We start from the raw sequence: 25,032 nt of genomic DNA on the forward strand, positions 1-25,032 counted from the left end.
AAGTCATATGCTTAAAGCTTGCTCACCCACTTTTGTTGCCTCTCTTGCAATTGTTTCTGCTCCAAGAAGAACCTAAGGTTGTTGTGGTCTATCTTGACTTTGAACCTGTTCCCCACCAACTACTTTCTGAACTTAGCCAGCGCATGCATGATGGCCAGCATCTCCTCGTCATATATCGAGTACAGTAGCCCATGGGGCAGTAGCTTCCGAATCTAGAAAGCTATGGGGTGCCCTCCCTGCAACAACACGGCCCCCACACCTGTTCTCGATGCATCGCACTCCAGCACAAAGGACTGGGTGAAGTCGAGGAGTGCCAATACCAGACAGCTACTCATGACCTGTTTGAGGCGCTCAAAAGCCTCCTGCGCTGTAGTGGTCCCACTCAAATGCTGGGAGAAGCCCTTCACAAACTTCCTGTAATAAGTGCGAATGCCCACAAATTCCCTCAACTTTGTCACATTTCGGGGCTCTGGCCAATCTTGGATAGCTCGAATCTTCTCCTCATGTACTCTCACACCGTCCACCCCAATGATATGCCCTAAATAGAGCATCTCAGTCAACCCAAACTCGCACTTGGACAGTTTAGCATAAAATTGTCGCTCCTCCAGAATGCGCAGCACTGTCTCAATGTGCTACAAGTGCTCCTCCCAAATTCGGCTATAGATCAGTATGTCATCGAAGAACACTAGCACGAACTTCCTCAACTACCCACGAAATACGTGGTTCATGCATGACTGGAAGGTAGCTGGCGCATTGGTCAGCCCAAAGGGCATAACCAAGAACTCGAAGTGCCCATAATGGCACCAAAATGTTGTCTTTGGGACATCCTGGTCCCTCACCTGGATCTGATGGTACCTCGACCGCAAATCAATCTTCGAAAAGAACTTAGCCCCCCTCAGCTCATCTATACGTGGGATGGGGTAGCGGTTCATTAGTGTCTTTTTGTTGAGGGCCTCATAACCTATGCACATGCGCAAGGACCCATCCTTCTTCTTCACCAGTACAACAGATGAAGCAAAAGGGTTGGAACTAGGCTTGATGTGACCAAGTGCCAACAGCTCACGGAAAGCTCTCTCTATCTCATCCTGATATGCCTTGGGATGTTGGTAAGGAGAGGTGACCATGGCCTGTACTACCGGCTCCAGCTCAACAGTATGCTCAAACCCCCGATCAAGTGGTTAACCCGATGGTATGTCGCCAAACACTACTGTGTATCTATCCAAAATAGCATGTATCTTTGGATGTGGTGGCTTGGGCTTGCCCCCAACCTCTGAAATCCTCAACTCCACAGCCCACTCAATGTCCCAGTGTCTCAAATCAACCTCCATCATGTGGGCCGAAACAATCTGCGGTGGCTAGGAGTGCATTCCCCGTAGCAACATTAGCTTGCCATCCGGCCCTACAAACTCCAGCTCCAACTTCCTCCAATCGGTCGTGACTCAACCAAGCGAATAGAACCACTGTACTCCCAACACCACGCTGGTGTCCGGTATGTCTACTACAAAGAAGTGATCTATCATGGAGTAGTCCCCATGGTCACTGTCAAGGCTGGCACGTAGCGTGTGCACTGCATGGTCATGTCCCCAAGCACAAGAACCCCTCAAACTCCTCAGTTGTGATGCCCCTCCTCTAAACCAATTGGGCATCAATGAAATTGTGGGTAGCCCCACTGTCCACCAAAACTGATACACACTGCCCCTGAGCAATGCCTATGATCCTCAGGGTCAAAAACTTGTGTACCCCGAGCAGTGATGCAAGGACCCCTCCGAAAGGTGCAAAGGAAACTCCCCCTCTCGATGGTGGTGGTGGTGGTGGCCCTCCCTCGTGAGGTGTTGCGTTGTCATCTCCACCCATCTCAAAATATGTCTCATCCTCTGCATCGTTGTCAGAGAAGACCTCGATATAATAGGCCTTGCCCGCTGCACATTTGTGGCATTATGCCCATAGCTCCTAACAGGTGAAACAAAATTTCCTCCTCTGTAGGTATCTCCGAGTCTCCTCGTCTAGCTGCCCACGCCCCTGATTGGCCGTCAGTGGTGGAGCCCTTATGTCTTTTCCCCTTTGTTGGAAACCCTGTCTGGGGGTAGTGGTGCTCGAGCCCTAGGTAGGGCATCCTATAAATCTCGTGCTCTCCCTACTGCGTCCTATAATGTAGTGGACCTATTGGACCTCACTAACCCACGTAATGGCTCTACTAGCCCCTCCACAAACATGTAGATTCTTCAATATGCTTGAGCCTTGTCATCTCCCCAAAGTACTCGTGATATTTCTTCTCAAACTGCTCCTGCACCCTCATGGTAAAATTATAAGCAGCCACTCCTGCATGCCCCAATGTGGTCATAGCATGGAACCACCAGTCGTGGGCTTCCCCCTCCATCTAATTCACCTGGAAATAGACATCCAAATTTTCGACCCACGCCTTGGCCGAGCTCTTAGAAGAGCCATCGAAAATTGGGAGAAATAGCCTCCCCACAGTGAGCTGCAAGTCTGTCCCCTGCATGTAGCCTCCTCCTAATTTCCCCTTGGGCCTATTATTGCCCTTCAACTCGCAGAAATCCTTGAAAGTAATGGCCTTCCCAAAATTAGGTCCATATCACTGATACTCCAAGAAATAGTCCCCATAAGGTGCATCCTCATGCTCTGGTTGCCCACCAGCTCCAGATGTTAGAAATGTGGGAATGGTAGACCTAGGAGGTGTGGTTGGAGTAAGTGGCATGTTGGGATTAAGGGATACGTGGTGCTGCGAAGTAACAGATCCTTCTACAAATTGGAAATACACTTGGACTCCCTTACCCTTATTGTCGTTGCCATTCTACTGGCACATTCCTTCAATATTCCTAGACAAATCCTGCATTGCCTTCAACAAAAGATGGGCAAATGTTGAAGTTTATAAGTTTACTTAGTTAGAAACTGTAAAGTTTTGTAGATGTTCTATGCTAAGAGCAATTTCACTTTTCTCACAGCAATCATACAAGTAGTTAAGCAAAATGCAGATAGAACATATAAGCAGATCTTACAGAAGACAAATCAGAAACAAGAAAAATGTGTGTTCGTTTCGGCGGTCAACAGGATGCTTCAACCAGCAAAGTCTCCTTTGGTCAGCCAGCCCAGATGTGTCACAACAACCCTCCAACCAGTAGATGAGTCAACCCAAGTCAATTCTACAAAAGTCAAACTTTCTGCGAAACCCTAGCAGCAGAAAATCCGTACGGTCTGTCCTCTTCGTCCTTCCCACGTGTGGCTGAAATTCGTCCTCCAGGTAGCTCGTACTCTCTAAGATGAGAGAGGAAGATGTGAGTTGAGTTGTGTTGAAATTCTCTCCAACTTTTCCTGTATATATATCCATCAATGAGGGTGTGTGACACATCTGTTGGGCATGTGAGCCTACATTACAAAACTGGCTGACCTTGCACATATAATTTATTAAGAATAATAAATTCACAATATAAGTTCTGCTCATTGGATTAAGACTATTTTTATATGGATTTTACACCTCTCAGAAAGAGGAATCCAACAAAAATATTAGCCTCTTAATCTGAGCATCAGAACATGGAGTTTGGACCTAGTTGTCCAAATTTAACACTCCCTCTCAACTAGGGAGAACTCCATTTATTAGTGCAATCAACATCGTGAGTCATCCCGCCGAAACTTGCTTTGCTGGCTTCTTTATTTCAGAACAGAAGTGGGTCAGTCACAAAGACATTATTCCTCGACTGACATAGTCAGTCCAGAGGTCCCAGACCTCACAAATCTTGATCCCAGATCAAGTGGTTGGACCATGCCATCCTAGATAGAGAGTACGGCAATCTCTGATGCGTCCATCAGTCTTTGCTAATAGTCTCTAGCTTTTCCACACCTCATTGGCCAAATGAGAGGTACTTCCCATGAGCCCTGAACTCAATGGGTAGGATGCATACGGGGCACAGATAAATGAGTGGCGAACCAGCTCAATAATCACAAGGGTGGGGCAAAAGCATTATGAGTGCTTATAGCTCCGAGAAGCTATCCCCAAAGCCCCCCAGAGCTCCCAGAGCTCATCGTCCAACAGGACCCACATCATAGGGTCTTTCCACGACACCAAGACTCTCACGGAAGGTTAGGAGCTTGACCTTCCCCAGGGGCTTAGTGAGAATATCCGCGACCTGCTCATCAGTTCCTATATGATCGAGCCTTACGGCGCCTCGCTGTACCATATCCCGGATAAAGTGGTACCTGATATCAATATGCTTGGATCGGTCGTGGAACACAGGATTCTCAGTCATACGAATCCCACTCTGATTATCACAGAGTATCACAGTGGTATCTAGCACATGTTGGAACAGCTCACTAAAGAGCTTCCTCAACCAAACTGCTTCACAACAGGCCATACTAGCAGCAATGTATTCGGCCTCCGCGGTGCTCAAAGCCACCGACTTCTGCTTCCTGCTCATCCATGAGATCGAAGCAGAACCAAGATTGAAACAGCATCCAGATGTGCTCTTACGATCCACCACACTGCCAGCCCAATCGGCATCAGTATATCCACGGAGTATCACACTCCCGGCAGTGTATCTCAGCCCATGGTTTATCGTGCCCTGAAGATATCTCAAAAGATTCTTGGCACCAACCCAGTGAAAATGATGAGGCTCAACTATCTATTGACTCAAAGTATTCACTGCAAAACATATGTCCGGACGGGTGTTCACTAAGAACATCAAAGCTCCTATGAGTTGACGATACTCAGTAGGATTGGCCAAGATAGGCCCTGCAGCGCTGCCACTCAACTTCTTAAAGTTGAGTTCCATTGGTGTCGACACGGACTTACAGTCCACCATCCCAAGTCTTTCCACAAGCTTCACAATATATTTTCCTTGAGAAAGGAAAATCTCTCCAGGTCTCATCCAGACCTCCAGGCCTAGGAAATAGTGCATCAGTCCTAGGTCTTTCATCTCGAACTCGGCAGCAAGCTCCCTCTTACATTGATGAATGAGAGGGTCATCACCTGTCAGGAAGAGGTCGTCCACATACAGTACTAGAATGAGAGGCTTTCCTTCCACAACCTTGAAGTAAAGGTTTGGATCAGCATTGCTTCGAGTGAAGCCCAGCTTCATCAAGTAACTATCCATCCTCTCATACCAAGCTCTGGGTGCTTGCTTCAACCCATAGAGGGCTTTCTTCAACCTGCAGACATAAGAGTCTCGATCTTGGGGTTCTTCCAGATTTCCAGATCTTTCTTCATGATTTTCTTCAGATCTAGGAAGATCTACTACTTTCTTCAGGGAAGCATCTTCGTCAAAAGTGACATCATGGCTTATCTCTACTTCCCTTTGACCAGGTACATAGACTCTATATGCCTTAGAAGTCTCACTGTAGCCCACAAACATTCCTTTCTTCCCAGTAGCATCCAGCTTACTTCTCTTTTCTTTCGGCACATGAAAATAGACAGGACATCCAAAAATTCTAAAATGTGAGACATCAGGTTTCTTACCAAAGAAAACCTCTCCGGGAGTTTTGGAGTCCAAAGCAGAATGAGGGCATCGGTTTTGAATGTACACAGCAGTATTTGCAGCTTCTCCCCACAGAAACTTTGGTAGACCCTGGTCACATAGCATGGCACGGGCAGCTTCCACAATAGTCCTATTCTTGCGTTCAGCAACACCATTCTGCTCAGGAGTATATGCAGTGGTAGACTCCCTCTTAATGCCAGCTTCTCTGCAAAAGTCTTTGAACTCATTTGACTCATATTCAGTGCCATTGTCAGTCCTCAAAATCTTGATCTTATAATGCTGCCTATGCATCATCATCATGCTGTCCTATATATCATTGTCACATCACAGCCATATAAATCACTGTCATACAAGAATCACTTCCATACATCAAGAAACATTGTCCAAATATCACTAAAGTTGCTGCCCAAACATTATTGTCATAGGCACAAATATCTCTTCCATATATCATCTCCATTCATCACTTGTCAAGAGAACAATATCACTGTTATGCATAACTGTCATAAGAGTAAGTGACACTACAATAAGTGCAGAAGATCACTGTCAGAAAACTCTGTCATATTGTCATATTTCACTGTCATACGTACAGAAGATGGGGTCTGATAATAAGCCCACTTGACTACCCTTAAGCTCTTCCATATATCCATTTTTAAGACTCCAAATCATCTGCCTTCTAACAGCCCTTGTTGTCCCTCTCAAGGGACTATACTTGGAGCTTTACCAAGCATCTTCTTACAGCCCATTATACCAGAAGTGCAAACTGTCTAATCTGGACCATAATATCTGGCAAATTCATCATTATAAAAGACAAGCACATACCTGTGATAGACGTCATATTTCTGTCCACAAATACATTTCGGCCAATGCACAGGATCCTGAAATTTCGGCCCTGGTTAGGGCTTTCTGTGGCTGCTACGACAGCCCTACTATACAGCCTTCATACCTCTTTAATTCCTGCGTTGATGGTCAAGGGTACTGCGGCCTTCTTCCAGCTCCTTGCTAATGTGCCCATCATGCTGCATCATGCTGTCTCTTTCATCATCATGCTGCTGCTATACTTCTGTTGCTTCATCATGCTGCAACTATACTTCTATTGCTTCATTATACATCCATATGTATATCAGCCTTAGCTGCTTGCTATGGCTTGCAGCCTAGCAAAGCAGCTAGGCTATAGTTCCAAATTCCTAGACCCAAGGTATTAGCTTAGCCCTATGACTTCTAATCTGATGATAGTTGCTCCTAAACATATCTCATCCAAGTTACTGTCATATACAGTCATCACTTTTATGCACTAAGGTCACTGTCATATCTGAAATTTCTGTCATGGATAAACTGTATCACATATCACTGTAACATATTTTGATCAAAATCCTTGTCATATAACCATATGTCTCTGCCATATGAACATTCATAACTGTAATGTGAGCCTAGCCATATTGAATACAATTCGAGTCTACTGTAGTGTGATGCGATGCCAGAGATAGAGAAAATTCAAGCCACATAAATTTCGTGCCAGAGAGAATATAGTGACCTTGCTGTTGAGATTAGAACCGTAGATATATATGAACCATGAGCTTCCAAAATTGCATGTCTCAGAGATCATTAGTGTGCCACTGTAATTCAAATGCGTGCCTCAATGTATATTAGCGTGCCATTGTAATTCAAATGCGTGCCTCAGATTATATTAACGTGCCACTGTAATTCAAACGCGTGCCTGCGTGCCTCAGAGTATATTAGCGTGCCATTGTAATTCAAATGCGTGCCTCAGATTATATTAACGTGCCACTGTAATTCAAACGCGTGCCTGCGTGCCTCAGAGTATATTAGCGTGCCATTCGCATAATATTTATTTCCATTTGCTGCGTGCCATTCGCATAGTATTTATTTCCCCTTGTTGCGTGCCTGCGTATAATATTTATTTTCATTTGCTGCGTGCCTGCGTATAATATTTATGTTCATTTGCTGCGTGCCTGCGTATAAGAGGTCATTGTGAACAGCGATATGTCATGTGGTCAGCGTGTATATATATGAACAGCGTGTTAAACGTATAAATGTCATGATCAACATTCCATGACAGCGTACAAGGTTTTGCATCCTCATAAACCTGCGGCTTACTGCGGCTAGGGCTACCAAAAACAGCGTATTACATTTCTTCATTGCTGTGCGAATTTCCTAACTGCTTTTCCCGTATAGACAGCGGGTTCCATATATCACTGCGTTTCCTAACTGCGGCTCCGTATATCTCGCATATGAACGTAACCATGAAGAATGCGGCTCTTCATCATCTGCGTGTAAGAATCTCCAGGACTTGTGTATCAATGACCAGTGTATAATGTTATGTGGTCAGAGCATTGAGTTTCCACTGCGGCTATCCTTCACAAGCGTATAATGTTATGTGGTCAACGTATTGAGTTTCCATTGCGGCATATATACAATTGATTTCATTTGTGACTGCGGCTAGGGCATATTAGGCCAGCGTGTATCAATGTCCAACATTACGTTGACTGTGTAGAGAGTGTATATATCATGAACCATAAACAGCGTAATATGTCCAGCGTATAAACACTGTTTCACTTCCACACTTAACACTGTTTCACTTCCTCAGATATGTAGGCAACCAGACTCTTATTTATGGATTCCATGATCAGCAGCTTTGCTCTGATTTCTCCCTGGAACCCATTTCCTTCGATGATGATTGCTATAGATAGAGTTTGTCTTCACCTTAGCTCTGATACCATGTAAAGTTTTGTAGATGTTCTATGCTAAGAGCAATTTCACTTTTCTCACAGCAATCATACAAGTAGTTAAGCAAAATGCAGATAGAATATATAAGCAGATCTTACAGAAGACAAATAAGAAACAAGAAAAATGTGTGTGTTCGTTTCGGCAGTCAACAGGATGCTTCAAACAGCAAAGTCTCCTTTGGTCAGCCAGCCCAGATGTGTCACAACAACCCTCCAACCAGTAGATGAGTCAACCCAAGTCAATTCTACAAAAGTCAAACTTTTTGCGAAACCCTAGCAGCAGAAAATCCGTACGGTCTGTCCTCTTCGTCCTTCCCACGTGTGGCTGAAATTCGTCCTCCAGGTAGCTCGTACTCTCTAAGATGAGAGAGGAAGATGTGAGTTGAGTTGTGTTGAAATTCTCTCCAACTTTTCCTGTATATATATCCATCAATGAGGGTGTGTGACACATCTGTTGGGCATGTGAGCCTACATTACAAAACTGGCTGACCTTGCACATATAATTTATTAAGAATAATAAATTCACAATATAAGTTCTGCTCATTGGATTAAGACTATTTTTATATGGATTTTACACCTCTCAGAAAGAGGAATCCAACAAAAATATTAGCCTCTTAATCTGAGCATCAGAACATGGAGTTTGGACCTAGTTGTCCAAATTTAACAGAAACCCTCCATGCACTTTATCTGATTTATTCCTACCTACTTGTTATTTTCCTTAACAAGTTATTTACAATGTAAATACTGAAAATAAACACTAGTGCATGCTCAACATATTACAGATCAGTAACTAAAAGAAACAGAAACAAACACACCATATGGCACCATTATTTTTGGACTAATGTCCCCGGAAAAACCCAATGTGGGAAAACCAGTGCAACTATCTGAGGGTTTTCTTCTTAAGCAATATCAAAGTACAATCTAGGTGCCGAAACTGGCCTACCCAACAGAGAATTTCCTTGGCAATAAAACCTCTCAATTTCTGACAAATCTCCTGGCTGAAACCCCAAATAATCCTTCCGACAGCTACTTAGCACCAATCTGCCCCAGAAGCCCCAGCGTCAGCCTCTCTCTGGACTGCGTCAGCCCCTCTCTGCATCACTCTAGCCCTGCATCACGCCGAATGGGTCTGCGTCAGCCCTAGGGGGCCCTGCATCAGCCCTCTGGCCCTCTGCATCAGCGACGTTGGCCTCTCTGAGGCTCTGCACAGCTCTCAGCTACCTCTGCATGGCCCTGCGTGAGCCCTAGTTGGCTTTGCATCACTCTCCTTGGCTACTGCGCTACTCCCCTGGCACTATCTCTGCCTCTCTGTCTCTCTGTATTCAAATGCCCCTCAGCTACATCTCTCAATCACTAATTCTATCTCTCTTAGCAAACCCCGCTCCAGAGAATAGAATGACTGATCACTCTGGTGTATTCTCCAAGTGACCCTCAAGCCTCCTCTTATACTTTTCCTGTTGATATATCAATGGCCAAGATTAAGTTCCTAATCAACGGCTAAGATTAGATTTGGCTTGATCCATGTCTTTTGGACCATTCTAACACAAATTCATATTAATACACATTAATATTTTATTTTCCCTAAGTTTAGACTTAGGGACTCCATTAAAACTATTCATTATTTTAATATCTCTTGATCTGTTTAGAATCTGCCCAAACCCTTTCTGGGTACTAGAGATCTCATGTGCCCCAACCTCTCCACCAAATTTCGTGGCTAGAGCACATCCGATGCTACCTAAAATCAACACTCCCTCTTAGTGAGGACTGTGCTCTAGCAATACTCCTCACTAAGTATTACTCTGATCATCCGGCATCAATACCTGTGCTGATGCTAGGCCTTCCTGCCCAACATCCTCTGCACTGTTGCATCTTGTATTGCTGCCCATGGTTCTGCCACTGCCACTGCTGCATCTGTACGACAGCTCCCTCTGCATTTGTGTTGTCATTGGTCCTTTCTCCCAGCACTGCACCCGCACTGCACCTCCTCTCATCATGTTGCATCGTGCTACCCACTGCTGCACTGCAACTCAATCACTGAGAAGTAAATAATTGATCTCCCAATCTGACCTCCCTGTTGGGCTAGAGACACCCACTTATGTTGAAGCTCCCTCTGCCACTGACAAGTGCTCCCTCTGCCACTGACAAGTGCTCCCTCTCTGACCTCTACGCTACTGCAACAACTCCCTGCATCTCACACCATTGCACACCTCTTTGTGTCATCCTGCACTGGTGCAACATTCTTGTGCCTCTCGCACTGCTGCAACCTGCTAGCCTCGCGCTGTCTCGGGACTTCTGCACTGTAGCTCTCTCTGTTGCTCCATCCGCATCCGTCTCTACCCGACTCAGCGAGTCTTGCTACTCCTCTTTGGGACTCCCATAGCAAGGCCTAATCCAAGAGGTTGTGTACCTCGAGGATCCTGCCCCTCATCGCCCGTAGTCCTCTACAGCTCGATGTCTCCCCACTTCTTCTCAAGTGGTGCGTGTGCACTCATGGCACAATCATCGTCTGTCAGAACTTCCTTCTTTGCCCGTGTTGTCGCTACCTTAGTCTCGGAAGACTCTCCCTTACTCTTCTTCCTTGGACACTGGGTCGCATAATGACCCAACTCCCCACAGTGGAAGCACTTGATCTTGGAGAGATCTTTCTTCTTCTGCTTCTCCTGCTTTCCCTTAGATGCTAGGGCCACATCTTCCTCCTCCTGCTTGACTTTGATCCCCTTGTTGCTGCTACCCGTCTTCGACTGCCATCTGATCTCTTCCTGGTGAAGAGCTGCCCACATCTCATCCCAAGGTGGGAGAGTCCCTCTGCCCAATATACTCTGGAAAAACACCTCCCAGTCTTTTGAGACAGCATTCAGGGTTGTCCTCACCATCAGCTCCTGATCCGGTGTCGCCTCTATAGCAGTCAACTGATCTCGGATCTCATTCAATCCTCCGAGGAAGGTGTCAATCGGTTCTCCCTTCTTCATCTGATACGACCTCAACTGATTCTCAAGCAGCATTCTTCTCTGCACAGAAGTATGCTGGTACAACTTCTTGAGAGCCTCCCACATCTCAAATGTTGTTTCCTTCTCAGCTATGTGTGGTACTACATGATCCTTGACCCCGTCAAGGATAATTCTCTTGGCCCTCCACATCGCCTCCTCGTACTTGTTATTATCTTTGGGGTCAACTGGGACAGTGATTACCTTCAAGGCGAAGTTTTTGACAGGATTCCTGTCAAGTACGGATAAGATTCTAGCCTTCCAGACTGCGAAGTTCGATGCTCCGTCCTGTCTATCCTAATCTCTTACTTTGTGTAGTGCCATGACGTTCCTCTACTTCCCTCCTGGAAGTTCTCTGTTCGACTCCTCTGAGTCTCTACTTCCCATCTGGAAGTTCTCTTCTGGACTCCTTTTAAGTCCTGATTTCCCTCCTGGAAATCCTTTTGTCGCTATCGAGATGCCCCCTACTCTGATCGTCTTGTGCTACCGCACCACTGATCTGGGTTCCTCGACTAGAAACCCTCGGTAGCAACTCCTCTGGCCTTGCTCTGTCAGGTAATGTTCTGACTACAGTACCTCACCAACTCCACTCTGCAATATTCCCGCAGCCTTCTAAACCCCAGCAACCTAAAGGTGAGAGCTCCTAGGTTCTACGCAATCTCGGCACCAGCAACCCGACCTCCTCAGCCAACTGCATCAGCCCTCCCAACTACTGTGTGGCTCTGTGTGAGGCTTCTTTTGCCTTCCTTAGCCTCTGCGTTGCCTCTTCCCGGCTCACCCTTAATGACGTAGGCACTGCGTCACCCTTCCTTGTTGTTGCTTTGCTAGAAACAGCGTCTGTCAACTCGGGATAGTTGTTTTCTGCTGCTATTGCTCCACTCGACTGATGTCCTTTAGTCCTCCTGTGATCTGCAATCACGCTTTGATACCATGTTGAAATTTCTAAGTTTACTTAGTTAGAAACCCTCCATGCACTTTATCTGATTTATTCCTACCTACTTGTTATTTTCCTTAACAAGTTATTTACAATGTAAATATTGAAAATAAACACTAGTGCATGCTCAACAAATTACAAATCAGTAACTAAAAGAAACAGAAACAAACACACCATATGACACCATTATTTATGGACTATTGTCCCTGCGAAAACCCAATGTGGGAAAACCAGTGCAGCTATCTAAGGGTTTCCTTATTAAGCAATATCATAGTACAATCTGGGTGCCGAAACTGGCCTACCCAACAGAGAATTTCAGCCCCTCTCTGCCTCACGCTAGCCCTGCGTCACCTCGGATGGGTCTGCGTCAGCCCTGGGAGGCCCTGCGTCAACCCTTTGCGTCAGCAACGCTGGCCTCTCTGAGACTCTGCACAGCTCCCCACTGCCTCTGCGTGGCCCTACGTGAGCCCAGGCTGGCTCTGTGTCACTCTTCTTGGCTACTACATTGCTCCCCCGGCACTATCTCTGCCTCTCTGTCTCTTTGTACTCAAATGCCCCTCAGCTGCATCTCCCGATCACTAATTCTATCTCTCTTAGCAAACCCCACTCTAGAGAATAGAATCACTAATCACTCTGGTGTATTCTCCAAGTGACCCTCAAGCCTCCTCCTATACTTTTTCTATTGACATATCAACGGCCGAGATTAAGTCCCTAATCAACGGTTAAGATTAGATTTGGCTTGATCCATGTCTTTTGGACCATTCTAACACAGATTCATATTAATACACATTAATATTTTATTTTCCTTAAGTTTAGACTTAGGGACTCCATTAAAAATATTTGTTATTTTAATATCTCCTGGTCTGTTTAGAATCTGCCCAAACCCTTTCTGGGTATTGGAGATCTCATGTGCCCCAACCTCTCCACCAAATTTCGTGGCTAGATCATATCTGATGCTACCCCAAATCAACAACAAACTCCCTTTTCTCGCTCCTTTTGTCTCCCTCATTGTCCCCCATGTTGGTTTCTACAACCTCAGGCTCGATTGTCACAGGTTCAGGGGTAATCTACAATTGCCTCTCTCTGCTCCTATACCTTTGCCTTCGGTATGTCACGTTGTGCTTATCCTTTGGTGTAAAAGGTTGCATTGCTCCCACAAGTTGTGCCAAGTCTATCAACGCTAATACCACTGTAATATTCCTAGGGAAAATTCATAGTAAATATACAAAGCAAACATAGACAAAAACACCATAAAACAGTGAACACACAATCAGACCATGAACTGCACCAAAAACTACGTTGCTGAGCTCATTTATTGATAAATTAAGGGTGTACAATACGGTGCTGGAAGGAATGCACCTGGGCTTGCTCAAGGCAAGCTAGCAAAGCCCCAAATAATAAATAAGTCACCATTCTGTTATTGTTGTTGCGCTGCTCTAACTCTGCATTGAAGATGCCTAGAAACACGTTGTTGGCTTAATGGAACCACTGCTAGGGCCCTCTCAGGTGCTCAGATAATTCTGGGAAATTAATCCCAGCCTTTCCACCAAATACCCAGAATAACCCACGAAAGATTTGGCCAATGACTAACTTTGGAAATTCGGCCCTATTTCCCTCAATGGCCCAACTACTAGGTGATTCGACCCACCTGCAAATCCTGCTGCAAATGGCCTCCAAAATAGTTGCAATCCTCACCAAAATACTTCCCCAACCACACCACACTCCTCAACCTCACAGAGGCCTCCACCATGAACTGTGCAATCTCTGCGTTGTTGTCGCTGAATCTCTCCTTGAAATTGGACCCCCTACTGCTAGTACGAAATGACAAAGGTAGAACTCCCTCCTTGGGCTGGCACTCGAAGTCCATCTGTTAAATTATCATATGTTCTATGCTTAGAGCAGTTTACTTATTTTTCTTCTTATTAGCCACAGATTAGGAATCACATATACATTAAGTTCAGTCAATTTGCAAATTTCTGAAGTAAACTTGCAGCCCTAAAATAGGGCAGTCAACACCGGTCAAATCACCTCGATTTTCGTGCAAAAAATTGTGCCCTGCCTAGGAGAGGCAACCACACCCAATCCACACTTCTAGAAGGTCAACGTTGGTCAAAGAGATGACCTGCTGCCCTAGCGTCCTTCTTTTTGTGTCTTCCTTGCCCTCAGATGTCTTCCTTTCAGCCACACGTGTGAGAGAGAGAGAGAGAGAAGATGAGTGAATTGAACTGTCCAAATGAGGAGAATGCTCCTTGTATTTATATGCAAACATTGAGGTTGAATAGACATGATTGTTGGGCTTCTGAGCCTACATAAGTTTGCTAGCCGACCTTGACAATTTGTCCATAATCAAAATAAATTCATATCTCCATAAATACTTATCGAAATCGGATGATCTTTAGATCAATCCTACACCTCTCGATGAGAGAAATCTAGGAAAAATATCAGAAGCCATAAATAAGGTGATCCACATGGAGTTTGACCCTAGTTGCCAATTTTAACACTCTCACTCAACTAGGGAGAACTTCCTCTGCAATCCGTCAGACCGTCGCTACTATCCATCCATCAAATGCATTATCCTGTACAGCTTGACCCCACTCTGCTCTACTCTGTTTTGCTCTGCTCTGCTCGAACTATGAAGAAGTCAGTCTTAGAGTGTGAACCAAAGTCAATCTCAGAGTGTGAACCACTCTCACTGATCCCAGATCAGTATCATTGATCCCAGATCAATGGAGGTCATCCTAGCATAGGGAGTACGGTAGATACAGCGATGCGTCCATTGATAGTACTACTATGGTCCCTATCCTCATTTCCCTGGTCATTGATCAGATGAGAGGTACTTCCCATGAGTCCCAGACTGCATGGGTAGGATGCCTCGACAGGAGAACTAATCATCCTGTCCACAGGAGAACGAATCATCCTATCCAGTGGATGCCACGGAGAACTAATCATCCTGGCCTACAGGAGAACTAATCATCCTGCTCCACAGTCGCCACAGAGAACGAATCATCCTGGCCCACAGGAGAACTAATCATCCTGTTCCACAGTCACCACGGGGTGTCACAGGGGAAGGTTGAACCTTTACCCTATACATAGTGCACCACCAGGGGATGGTGAGTTGCCCTGTGGTCACATGTCGCTCCAAGAAGTACCCCGCGCCCCCCCTGGAGCTCCCAGAGCTCAATACATCATACTCGACCCTCATAAGAGGGTCTCTGAATGACACCAAGTCATTCTCGATGAGGGTCTCTGAATGACACCAAGTCATTCTCGGAAAGTCAGGAATTTGAACTTTCCTAGGGGCTTTGTGAAAATGTCGGCGACCTGTCCATCTGTACCGATATGTTGGAGTCTTATTGCTCCTCGCTGCACCATATCTCGACTATAGTGGTACCTGATATCGATATGCTTGGAGTGATCATGAAATACAAGATTCTCTGATAAACGGATCCTGCTCTGGTTGTCACATAGAATCACTGTGTTAATCTAGCAGGAGGCCTAGGAGGGGTTCCAAAGGGGCACTACTAGATCAAGTGGTAACAATGGCACAAGGAACCACTGTCACCTTAGTCGATGTCCCCTGCTCTTTTCAGACTTTCACCGATAGGAGGAGTCTCGGTATAAGGAAAATCACTATTAATGGTAAGTCAATGATGGGGTAGGTAGTGATTTCAAGAGCCCATTCACAGGAGAGACTCAAATGATAGGGTTTACTTGCTCAAGAAGCAAGGCGTGGCGCTCTCTAAGAAAGGCTCAAAGGAGGCCTAGACCTAGGGATTTGAGATATTGCCTGATAAGAGATGCCCTAGACCAAAGATTCCTATGAGAAGAGGATTTCTAAGGTGGCCTTGTGAAATAATGAATGATGAAGGTATGGGACCACAAAGAAGCCCAAGAGGACCCAAGCAAAGCCTAGGGTTTTAGGTGAAACTTCAAACAAAAGATCTAGACCAAGCAAGGGAGAAGAAGAGGGTCAATGAAATATGAATTTCACTTGAGTTTTAGTGCAATGACCCTTGAGGAAGCCACTAACCAAGGAAAACCTAGGAACAAGAACGACTTTGGAGCTAGGGCTTGGGATATCTCCAAATCTAGCTGTGGAAAATGCTTCAAAATTTGTGAGGGCCTAGGGAAAGTCCAACTCACTCTCAAAATGGATGGCTCCAATAAATTTCGCTTGATGCCCTAGGAGACCTCTAGGGTTAGGGCTTAGGGAAAAGAGCAAAAGGTGAAAAGACATAGCCTTTAAGGTGATCACAAATATTAGATCAGTGCCTTGCCTACTCGGAGAGATGGAGTCAATGGGCTTTCAATTTTGGAGTTCTTTTACCCAACCAAGGAGTCCTAATGGTTTCTAGGTGACCTTGTGACATAAAGAATGATAAAGATGTGAGACCACAAAGGAGCCTTGGGAAGGTCAAAGTTTGACCTAGGGTTTATAATTTTTATCTTGCTTTCAATGGTCATGCAAGGTCAAACAAGGAGGATGAGAAGGGCCTCGAGAATGATGAACTTCCTTTGAATTTTTCTAATAATGAGGCCCTTGAAATCTACCTTAACCTAGGAGGAACCTAGACAAGTATGGTCTTATGGCTAGGGCTTGGTGTATCTCCCAATCTGACCGTGGGAATGACCTCAAACTTAGAGGACCCCTAGAGGACACACCAACGCAGATAGCTGCCAACTCGCTCCAAAATTGGATGGCTACAAAGCAATTCACTTGATGCCCTAGGAGACCCACTAAGGCTAGGGTAAAATTCAAAGAAAAAGTAAGAAAAGAAAGTTTTGGGGTGATCAACAATGGATTGTGGACCAGTGCCTAGCTTTTTGGGAGAAATGGACTCAAATGATCTTGACTAAAGCAACTTTGATGCTTCAAGGAGACCTTGAGGGACCTCGCTATCAAATAGAAGATGGCAAAAGAAAAACCCTCATGAATTTTATACTTCCAACGCAATGTCAAGATGAAGTTTCAAGGATTTAATCATACAATTATTCCCCTACGAATATTCTCTCTATATTTGTCAAATGAGTGACACATGCAAAAATCCCAACCAATTTCAATGCTCCAAGCACTTTTCTTTAATTAGGTCATATCCAATAACAAAAAGAGAAAAACTCCATGCATTAGTAATTTATTATGGCAGAAATAAGAATCATAAAGCACTTACGAAACAAGGAGAGAGTATATCCATCCCTCCAACATGCAAAAAGAAGCTCCAAGAAGAAGTGTGAAGTTAATCCATACATCAAATTCATTTACAATCTCTAAAACTCGTCCAAATTGCAGGTCCAAGTTCTCTTTTAGAGACAAGTTCCGAATACAAGTGACGATGAGGAATGAAATGATCCTCTCATTAATATATGTGATCCTCTAAGGGATTCGATTTCCCTAATTAGGCCTAATGATGCCCCTAATAATAAAATAATGTGTAAAATAACATCCTTTGGTGACAAGCCCGCCAAATAGCTCTATAATATGAAAAATAAGCCTCTCAAGAGGGCCAAAATGGTAATACAATAGATAGAAGGGCCATTGAAAGGCCTAGTGAAGTCCTTCATGTGCCAAGATGAGTGGAAGGGCTCCAAAAATAGTGATGAAGGGGATGGCCCCTTGATCCCCAAGCAAATGGCCTTTGGTGCTCCCAAGTGGCTATGGGGGCACAAAATCATCCTCATGGGTCTCCAATTGGATCAAACAAGCATGTATCCCATCTGCAAGGCCTGGAACAATGATGCAAGCCCTCCATTTGTCTCCCATGGTGAGACATAGCCTCATCTGGGCCCTAAATCAACTGCCAAGTGTGTAGTGCAAGTGTGTAGTTGATTGGGCAAGGTGGTCCAAGTCCATCATCATCATCATATAAATGGGACATGAGCGAACAATGAACGGTGTTGATGGATCCCATGGCATGGCTATCTACTCTCTGCTATAGTGGAGGCCCATGGCTCTCAACACTCACCCTACAAATACCAATATGTCCCTCTAGAGGGCTTGGACCCCATATAGGGAGACCAAACCCCAAGATGAATACCCACCTGCAATCCTTTATAAGATTCGATGTGTCTCCTCACCTTCCAGTACAACAAATCATTAATGCAATTGAGTAAATGAGCTTACAAAGCATAGAAACAAGTGGACACTTCATAGTGGCATGCCCTTCCATAATGGGCTTTAGAGTGTACAGGTGTCTCCAAGTTCAAGAAGAAAGTTAATCAAGGATCCTATTAGGTGGTTTCAACCTCTAAGGGAGTGACAAGTCCATGGTACATCCATCAAGTGGCAAGTGCCATGTGATATAATGATGGAACGAAGTGGGCCATCAGGGGAAGGCTCCAAGCCACATGCCATAATACAAGTGTAGCTATTATGAGTGAAACCCACACTTGGGTGTATAGATGTAGGAGGGAGCAATCGTGGCGCATGAGTTACCCCGACCTTTGTTTTTCCACCATTCTTCATATGTCATTTTCCTTTTTTGATTTATTTTTAGAACTGCTCAGCGCTGCAATCTCTTGGAAAGATCATCGATCTCAGTAGTAGTGGCGACACCTGTAACCTCCTTCCCCTTCTTCTCATTATCTCCCTGCTTCTTCTTCAGACACCTCATCAAATAATGACCATACTCGCCACATTTGAAACACTTCAACTTACTCAAGTCCTTCTTTTGCTTTCCCTTCATCCTTGCTACAAAGAGCCATGTCATCACCAAAAGCCTTATTCTTCGAATGAAGCTCCTCGTCTCGCAATTCTTCCTTAATGAATTCATCCCACAACCTGTTCAAGCCCACCAGCATCTCTCTGGTGTGAAAAATAAGTTACCCAATTCCTACTACAGCTACTAATGTTAATTCTTCTAATTGTTAATTCGATTAAACAATTTACTTGTGTGCTACGGCAAATATCGAATTAAATACATTGTAGCCTACACAAAATAAAACTGCAAAAACTAAATACGACACAGGAAAGAAATAAACATCATAAACATCTACAGTTATTTTTGGACAATGTCCTCGGAAAAACCCAGTGTGGGAAAATCAGTGCAGCAGCTGAGGGTTTTATTATTATGCAGTAGTAATCTGAGTACAAGTCAATAGATGCCCAAACTGGCAATCTGATACAGAGAAACATTGACAATGAGATAGTGAGAAAAATCTCACACTGTCTGCCGATCTAAATTTGATCCAGGCTTTGGATGGTTGGTGGCCCTACACTGGCTCTGCACAGCCTCTTTGGAGTTTGTGTCACCTCTTCCACGGATCTCCTGTTGTCTGGAACTTCGCTCTTCTGGCCCTCCGGTCTCACACCCCGACTTCTGGCTCTGGAACTCAACTTCCCAGCTAAATATCAGACTCCCTCTAAAGCTCTACGCTGCCTCTCTGACTCTCTCTCTGTCTTCTCTGCCTTGCACTCCCCAGATCTAGAAAACTTCCTCCAAGCTACTATCCCTGCCCCTCTCTCACTGCTTCGACTTTACTGAATCACTTCCGGCAACTCACAACTGCTACTCAAGAAATCGATTCTCTGGCAAAATCGCACTGCTCAAGTGTCTTTCTCCAACCACATCAAACTCCTTATAATCCCTCATTGGAGCTCCAACGGCCAAGATTAAATCATAATCAAGGGATAAGATTAATTGCAAGTTGATCCTCGTCTTCTTCTAGAAGATTCACACCGGATTTAATTAATACCCTTTAATTAACTAGATTTCCTAAGTTTAGACTTAGGAAACCATTATAAAGAGTTAATTATTTTAATTAAACCATATCTCGGTGGAATTTTCCCAAACGATTTCTAGGAATTGAAGAATACATGTATTCTAGCCTTTCCACAAAGTTTCGTGGCTAGAACACATCGGATGCTACAAAAATCAACATCTGGCAATAATCACTTTGATGAAAAACATCGATTCTAGAGTAAACCCCTTCAAAACAATCCTCACCATATCAGAGTTTGTAACAGTGTTTCTAATGGCAGCATGCTCATCTCAAACTTGAGACAATTTTATCAGATATGAAGTCACTCCTTAACCTTGCATCACCTTGGTGGACTTCAACTTATCCTGCAATACCAATTGTCGCTTCTCGTTCTTATTTTGGAACAAATCCTGAAGAGCTTTCCACATCTCATGGGCACTGCTCTTCCCCGACAAATGAGGTATCAAAGGATCCCTGAAACCATCTAGGATGATTAACTTGGCCTTTGTATCCATATCTTCGTACACTTCTAGCTCCTTAGGTTCAGTCGGCTTCTTGATCTATTTCTTGGCAAAGTCTTAGATCTTGTTCACCATCAAAACTAACTTGATCCTTTCCTTCCACAGTCTACATTTAGATAACCCTTCCAACCTATCCTCATATCGTAAACCAATCGACAACTTCGACATTGATATTAGCCCTTCAACAACAATATAACCAACTCCCTCTTGAGTTGTACTTGTTTTGCACACTCGAAATCACTGGCCCTTCAAAGTAGCTCTAATACCATGTTGTTTTTCCATGGCACTGGAGAATCTATATTAGGGTCTTAGAATCTCTGACACAACCAACTCAAATGCCACAACAAACTACTTTGCACAACGAAATATATACAGCTGTAAATCAACTAGTGCACAAATAAACAACGTTTTTACAAATTTTCAACAACCCAACTTTGTTATATTATCAATCTATAAAACAATTGTTTAGGGGTCCCATACCAGGGATCATGGCCCTCATATAATCACTAATATAAGAACACAAACTAGGGTTTGGTTTCAACAACTATGACCAATAATTTACCCTGAACAAGATACCAACTGACCTACTAGTTGATGTAGTGCACTTCACAGCTTCACTTGGTTGTATCTCGAACACATTTGTTGGTCCCGCTTCCAATCTGCAACAACACCAATCTACCTCTATCAATGAATCCTGCTCTATGTCAATGAACATGGCTCACCAATTTGCCTTCTAGTTGATTAATAGTCCACCAACAAATCAACACACAGGGTCTTCTTGTGAGTTGTTCACAACTTCGTTTGTGAACAACTCCTAAACTACCCATTGTCGCTCCTCAACACTTTGGGACTTCTTCCCTCTATTCCCTTTTTGTATTGCTTCAATGAAGACAAACTTAGGGCATGGAGGTTGCCCACTTTAACTCTAGATATTCTTTCTTCAACAGTAGACTAGGGCCGATTCATAAGCCTACTTGGCTGCCCTTATTCCTCCAAGAAAAAAACCCTTAAGCTTGACTTCCTCTACCCTTCTTACCGCTCTCAATGTCCTCAAAAAGTTGATCTATGGCATCAAAGACACCTTACTACTGCACTCCCAACATACCTTCAAATGCCTTTCAATATTGTCCAAACTATGACCCTCATCCACTAGCAACAAAACAACTTGAAAACATCCAACATACCTCAACACTTGAAGTCTATTCCAACACTATTCCTGAGCATACCTCTGTGGATTTCCATCCCTTGGTTAGGGCACCATAAACTATTGTACGTCAGTCGCAAACTCAGCTTCAAATCCACTCAAAATATGCGTTGTCTACTTCTCATAAGCCCTTATCTCCTACATTGCAATTATGAGATTGTGCAACCCTAAAACAGAGCTTCCACCTAGACACAATGCCTCAGTCCTGCACTTGAACAGAGGCTCAACCTTCCTCCTCAGCTTCGGTAACAAATGCGGCCTATACACAGAGAAACAGACCTCCTACGCATGCCCAAATTCAGCCCCTATACTTTGGCCTACACTCTTCCAAACTTGGCCTCCAACCTGTCACAAGAAAGAACCAAAAACAACCCTTTCTCAACTTCAACTAGAGCACCAATGGAATGTGGCCAGATCAGAGATCTTTTACCATGATTCATTGCACTTGGATGTGAGAATGAGGCTCCTTCTCATCTCTATTTATATGCTTCTCTAGGGTTAACGGCTAGCCCATCCAAAGGGTCTCCTCAAGTCAAGGTCGACTTGAATCTCTAACCATTTAGCCCACATGAAACACAAAAAATTAATCTCTCAACCAACAAGGGAACTCTTGGTGCTTGATGCAACCCCTTGCTCCTCTAAGGGTCTCTATCATCTCCAAGTGCCAAGTCATCAAAATACATCTTGGTTTCACACCCACAAGCTTGGGTGTAAAGCCCACATCTTAGGTACTTTAGCCCACAAAGCCCTTGTGTGGTGCAAAATCCCCCACGACCCTGTACCCTAGGGTTTGGAGTACCTCCCAAGCTACCAATATCAACACTCCCTCCTAGCGAGGGAGGTACTTCCAAGACTAGGAAGTAACTCTTCATCACTATCACTGTTGGCGACACTACCCCAACTCCCGGATCTCACCACTCTAGCATACCCTGAAGCATGAACTACACCCTTCTCGGAAGTGTCACTGCCACGAGAAGCCTCCTGACACTTGCTTCTTCTTCCCCTGAAATGCTTTCAAGCCTTCCCACGGTTACTTCTTGCAAGCTATAGAAGCACCCTTGCTCCACCAAAACTCGGCTCCCTTTGAACCTCTGGAACCTGGACCTTCTCTTGCTTTCGCTTCTCATGATCAATAAGTTTACCCATCAGTCGATATAGACCATGCTGCCTAACTCCAATGACCACTCCACCAAAGCTAGAGCCTTTAGGCATGAGCTTCGCTTTCCTATCCTGGAAAATCACATCAACTACCTTATGCTCAATCACTGAGACAGAAAATTTGTTACATTTGAGCTCTAGTACATATAGTACATCATGAACTCACATAAACTGATCTGACTCCATTCTGAATGGCATGACACCCAATCCTATGATCTCCTTCTAACTCTTGTCGACCACCACCATGTGCAACTTTGAGTCCCACTCAGCGAGAGTTTCAAGTACATCACGCGAACTTGTCATATGCTTCGACGCACCACTATCCATGTACCATGCAGCCTCGTTGATGGCACCCTCAGAGACATGAGAAATCAGAGCAAAATCCTCACTCTCCAATCTCTTGGAAAGCTCGTCTATCTCAATAGAAGTGGCAACACCTGCAACCTCCCTAAATTTCTTCTTCTCACCCTGCTTTTTCTTCGGGTAATTCATCGAATAATGACCATACTCACCACATTTGAAACACTTCAACTTACTTAAGTCCTTCTTTTGTTTGCCCTTAATCCTTGTTGCAAGAGCCATGTCATCATCAGAAGCCTTCTTCTTCAGATGAAGCTCCTCATCTTGCAATTCTTCCTAAATGAAGTCATCCCACATCATGTTCCAGTCTGGCAGCTTCTCTCTAGCAACGATCCCTTTGATGAATGGCTTCCATTCTAGAGTAAACCCCTTCAAAGAAATCCTCACCATCTCAGAATTTGTACCAATATCTCTGATGGCAACAAGTTCATCTCAAACTTGAGACAATCTCGTCAGATACGAAGTCACTCCTTCACCCTGTATCATCTTGGTGGACTTCAACTTATCCTGCAATACCAATAGCTAGTTCTCGTTCTTATTCTGGAACAAATCCTGAAGAGCTTTCCACATCTCATGGTCACTGCTCTTCCCCAATAGATGAGGTATCAAAGGATCCTTGACACCATCTAGGATGATTAACTTGGCCTTCGTATCCATCTCTACATACACTTCTAGCTCCTTAGGTTCAGTGGGCTTCTTAATCTCTTTCTCGGCAAAGCCCCAGACCCTGTTCACCATCAAAACTAACTTTATCCTTTCCTTCCACAGACTATAGTTACACAACCTTTCTAACATGTCCTCATATCGTAAACCAATCGACAACTTCGACATTGCTATTAGCCCTTCAACAACAATATAACCAACTCCCTCTTAAGTTGTACTCATTGTGCACACTCGGAATCACTGGCCCTTCAAAGTAGCTCTAATACCATGTTGTTTTTCCATGGCACTAGAGAATCTAGGTTAGTGTCTTAGAATCTCTTACACAACCAACTCAAATGCCACAAAAAACTACTTTGCACAGCAGAATATATACAACAGTAAATCAACTAGTGCACAAATAAACAACTTTTTTACAATTTTTCAACAACCCAACTTTGTTATATTATCAATCTATAATACAACTGTCTAGGGCTCCCATATCGGGGATCATGGCCCCCATACAATCACTAATACAAGAACACAAACTAAGGTTTGATATCAACAACTATGACCACTAATCTACCTTGAACAAGATACCAACTGACCTACTAGCTGATGTAGTGCACTTCACAGCTCCACTTGGTCGTATCCTGAACACATTTGTTGGTCCTTCTACTCCCAATCTGCAGCAACACCAATCTGCCTCTATCAATGAATCCTGCTCCTTTAGGTCACTGAACACGGCTCACCAATCTTCCCTCTAGCTGATCATTAGTCCATCAACGAATCAACACATAGGGTCTTATTGTGAGTTGTTCACAACTTCGTTTGTGAACAACTCCTAAACTGCCCACTGCTGCTCCTCGATAATTTGGGACTTCTTCCCACTATTGCCTTCTTGTGTTGCTCCAATGAAGACAATCTTAGGGCATGGAGGTTGCCCACTCTGATTGTTGAAAGTCCTTCTCCAACAATAAACTAGGGATGATTCATAAGCCTACTTGGTTGCCCTTATTTCTCCAAGAACCAAACCCTTAGGCTTCACTTCCTTTTCCCTTCTTATAGCTCTCAAATTCCTCAACAAGTTGATCTAGGGCATCAAAGACACCTTGTCTTTTCCCTGCAATAGACCTTCAGATGCCTTTCAATATTGTCCAAACTAAGACCCTCATCCACTAGCAACAAAAATACTTGAAAACATCCAACATACCTCAATAGTTGAAGTTTGGTCCAACACTGTTCCTGAGCATACCTCTTTGGATTTTTGGCCCCTGGACTGGGCGCCATAAACTGCTATACACCAA

The 25,032-nt window shown here is 44.2% G+C and overlaps 1 protein-coding gene across 6 annotated transcripts in view; it reads right to left on the reverse strand.

The window, feature by feature from the left end:
- The window catches only part of LOC149146555 (protein TRANSPARENT TESTA 9-like), a 216,899-nt gene that overhangs the window by 145,655 nt on the left and 46,212 nt on the right, over positions 1-25,032 (reverse strand). The gene's annotated exons all lie outside the window — the stretch shown is intronic.

Source organism: Pinus tabuliformis, chromosome X (assembly GCF_031772625.1).
Source record: "Pinus tabuliformis cultivar Carrire ecotype Pingquan chromosome X, CPIR1, whole genome shotgun sequence".
In the NCBI taxonomy this organism is placed as follows: Eukaryota; Viridiplantae; Streptophyta; class Pinopsida; order Pinales; family Pinaceae; genus Pinus; species Pinus tabuliformis.